We start from the raw sequence: 4,166 nt of genomic DNA on the forward strand, positions 1-4,166 counted from the left end.
GTTTGTTTGTTTGTTTGTTTGTTTGCTTGTACGTAAGAACAGAGGGGAAAACAGATATACTGGAAACAACACAGTTTTTGAGCCAGTTTAAATTATAAAAATGTGGATGTTCTTTTATTTTTGTTTTCTTTTATTAAACAACATAAGTTAACATCTGGTCTTATTTCGCGTTTCAATACGTGTTTATTTCCAGGCGATACAGAAGAAACTAAAGGAGCTGGAATACCGCTACAATATTCTAAAAGATTAGAAATGATTTTAATTGGTATACATTGCTATGTTATATGCGGGTTTTGCATTTTAACATTTTATTTTATACATTTTCTGCAGGTCTATAGGTTGTTATTAAAGCTTTGTTCTGTGGAACAAGTTAACCTGAAGCTTTGCGATTTAGATTAGATATAATAACACCGTTGCGTGAACGAGCCTTGAACTTTCAAAACGGAATGAGACACTTTTCTATGCATTACGGTAAAATAAAAAATGGCCGCACTCATTGTGCTTCCTGTCCTTGCAATACGCCGAAATGGGGGGAGTAACGGACAACTGCAGAAACCCAAAACATCCGCAGGGCTGGGTTAGCGCTGCCTAGCCTAAAATGTGGCTTTTACGGGTGATCTTTGAGTTTTTGGAAGCCATAAAACGGCACAATCCATGATCAGAAGGAGCCGATGATGTGGGACGCCTGTTATTAGGACCTTTAGCCCCCGCAGTGGTGAAATCCACGGAATGTTCCACACGGTAACAGCCGACCAGAGGATGCCGCACTTAGCCTGACGAGATGAGAGCGTTATAGGGGAAATATCACAGATGGTTGCATATTAACAATCAGGTAATTTCATTCTTTCAACTGTATGTTGCTTTGGCTCGGCGGAAATTCGCAAACTTGCGGGATTTTGTTTATGAAAGTGCTCTGCTAGTTTAGGATCGTCATCCTGCTAAACCTCCTCCAGCCCCTCCTTGTTTTGCTGCTACAGAGAGCGATGTTGTAATGTTTACATTTAGTGCATGTTCCATACGGCGGCTACTCCCCTTCCAGTGCCATAGGTGCAAAAGTTACACCATATTATGTCTCATAAATCCCACAGGCCTCACAAATCAGGCCGATGTTATTCTGGGGATTCCTAAGTGCAGCATCAGGTTTTGCAGCCGCAGTCATCGGCCTGCAAAAGAAATAAATGCAAGTTTTCTCTTTGACAGATGCTGAGAGCTGACTGGATCATGCAAGTGCATTATTATGTAAGAGGTTTTGGCCTCCAGTAAAGTCAGAAAGTTTGGAAAAATCAAATAGCGTTTATGTTTTAATGAAGTGGCTTCCTGTATGTACTAAAACATTTCTACAACTTACATCAATTATGAAAAAGAAAAGTTTAAAGTTGATCTGGCACTTATAAAATTAAATAATAGCTCTATGCTTGGTTGTAAAATGTGTAATATTTGAAGTTGAATAACTTCTCTCATAGAACATTACACACTTGGTAACTATACCACTTTATAACATAATCACTAAAGGTTTTATCCCCAGTTAGGCTTTGCAACAAACACTGCTCTAACAACAACTAAATAATTATAACTGCTTAATTTTTTGTTGCTATTTCCTCAGATTTTCATCCTTATATGCAGATATACAAAAAAATCTCACCAGGAAGTAGTTTTCAACCTTTATTTTTAGCTATGGATTAATAATAATGTTAGCTGTTTTTATTTTTGCAAAAAAAAAAATCATTAAAATGCGTTTAGCAACATAATTTTCCTTTTTTTATATACTTTATGTTTCTCTGAGGCAGCATTTGATTCATAAGGCAGCAACAACAGGCTTGTTTCTATACATTTTAGACTCTTGTCTGGGATGTCTGCTGTCTGCTATTCCCGCGCCCTGATTGGTCGTTGACACGAAGGGGGCGGGGCTTGGTCATAACAATGCACTTCAAGAATCATACACGCGCCAAGGGGATGTTTTCCGTCGTTGGTTTAATAACCGTCGCTTTTTACGGCTGTTAACGGCGTTTCCTGCTCAGGTAGTCGGTGTAACTAACGGTCAGCGTTTCCATGGTTTCCGCAGAACACGGCTCTCCTATGCAGCTACAGAGAGCGCGTGTAAGGTGGCTAAAGTTAGCGAGCTAATACTCTGTCGGGGACGTTTATTTTCAATATATCTAGTCGGAAGGTCCTCTGTTTATGTTTTATTATCGCTACAAGTTTTGTCTTTCGGACGATGAAATTCGCTTTGAAGGATTCCGAAAAGAATAACTTGTATGGGATACGATATTTCGGAAGCTAAAACACCTGCAGTCCTCTTCAGTCACCAAGGAAGGAAACTAGCTAAGAAAGTAAGCTGTTGTCTGTGTTTCGCCTCGGCTTATAGAAACCTGCTGAAGTGGTTGTGCGATTTCCCTGCTTTAACATCTAACTGTGCTTAAAGCGCACTAAACAAGGCGCCTATGTCTGGGCTGTGATTAGCGTGCTGCTCATCTGAAGCTGGGGAGTGTTGGACAAAGCACTAGCATAGCTTTGCTAAAAGGAAACCTTACGTTTTAATAGCTTTTAAAGACTTAAAGCTGATTAAAACCTGTGGTTTTTGCTATATCTCGATCCCCGCAATGATTATCATTGATCTTGTAGGAAAACTCTGGCTGCATAGCAGCTGCCTTGTAAAGTGTTTGATAGCGAGTAGTTCTGCATGCCTATCACATCTTTTGTTGTTGCTTTGTCCTATGAGCACATGGCATTGCATGTTTTTGTTAAGGAAAGCCACAGCGACCCCTGTTTATACCGCTGCGTTCTGTTATTTACATCCATGTATAATCATCAATTAATTCAAACTGTAAATATATCTATATATACATATACGGTGCTTTGCCTTTTTGGTATTTTATATACAAACAATTTTTCGTTTCTTTTGTATTTTGGGATAATATCTGGTGCCTAAGTAAAAAAACAAAATATCAACAATCTTACAGTTTAACATCCATTTATTAAATGCTTTCAAATATATATGATTATTTCATACAAATGTTTCATTAAAATAAACTAAAAGTATGTTTTACAGAATCCCTTATGGTGTTCAATTAATTAAAACTTTTAATTTTGACTTCTTCCAGTTTACTTCGCTACAACCGTCTATCTTAAAACTGTAATGTAGTGCTACGCTACTTACATCTTAAAACTAAATGTAATATACATACATCTGGTCTGAGAGGAAATACATTTTATTGCTTTTTTTTCACACCATAAAGCATGTCATATAAACTGCTACACAACTGTTGTTCCTTTGTGTTCCCGTCAAATTCAGTTATTTACATCCATGTATTATCATGAATTAATTTAAACAGTAAAAATATATATACATATATGGTTGTTTGCTTTTTTTGTATTTTATATGCACACTATTTTTCATTTATTTTGTATGTTGGGATAATATTATCTATTGCCTGAGGAAAAAAGAAAAAGAATCAACAATTATCTTAAACATAAATATCCATCTAGTATTTTTTTTCAAATCTAGGTTTATTTCATGCAAACATTTCATTAAAATAAACCACTAAAAGTAGGTTTAGCAAAATGTCTTATGGTGTTCAATTTTTAAACTTTAATTTTGACTTCTTCCAGTTAACTTCCCTACAATTTTGAACATCTGTCTTAAAACTGTAATGTTATTTTTAAATTTTATTGCTTTTTTTTCACACACCAAATAACATTTTATATAAACAGCAGTTCCCTGGTGTTCCCGTTGCGTTGTTATTTACATCCATGTATAATCATGAATTAATTCAAATAGTAAATATATACATATATGGCTGTCTCTCTTTTTGGTATTTTATATAATCACTATTTTGTCTTTCTTTTGATGTTGGGATAATATTATCTGGTGCCCAAGTAACAGTAATTAACACTTATCTCACACTTTAACATCCATCTATTAAATGCTTTCAAATGTATGATTATTTCATAAATATTCCTCATTAAAATAAACCACTAAAAGTGTGTTTTACAAAATCCTTTATGGTCTACAATTAATTAAAACTTTTAATTTTGACTTCTTCCAGTTTACTTTGATACAATTTTGACCTTCTATCTTAAAGGAATAGTACACCCAAAACATGATTAGCCTTCATTTTCTACTCACCCCCATGCTGAACAACACTCTGGAGTACTTTTTTGATATC

At 35.5% G+C, this 4,166-nt stretch overlaps 1 protein-coding gene across 5 annotated transcripts in view; it reads left to right on the forward strand.

The window, feature by feature from the left end:
- Positions 1-520: 520 nt before the first annotated feature.
- The window catches only part of rnf44 (ring finger protein 44), an 18,454-nt gene continuing 14,808 nt past the window's right edge, over positions 521-4,166 (forward strand). For 2 of the 5 annotated variants that reach the window (XM_015377211.1, XM_015377237.1), the window contains exon 1: positions 521-832. The gene's annotated coding sequence lies outside the window, so the exon portion shown is untranslated. Of the gene's footprint in view, positions 833-1,821; positions 2,331-4,166 lie in introns of those variants that run through there. The other 3 variants (XM_015377228.1, XM_015377203.1, XM_015377245.1) reach the window with 3 other exon arrangements.

This window comes from Cyprinodon variegatus, unplaced genomic scaffold (genome assembly GCF_000732505.1).
Source record: "Cyprinodon variegatus isolate N-32 unplaced genomic scaffold, C_variegatus-1.0 Scaffold8, whole genome shotgun sequence".
Classification (NCBI taxonomy): domain Eukaryota; kingdom Metazoa; phylum Chordata; class Actinopteri; order Cyprinodontiformes; family Cyprinodontidae; genus Cyprinodon; species Cyprinodon variegatus.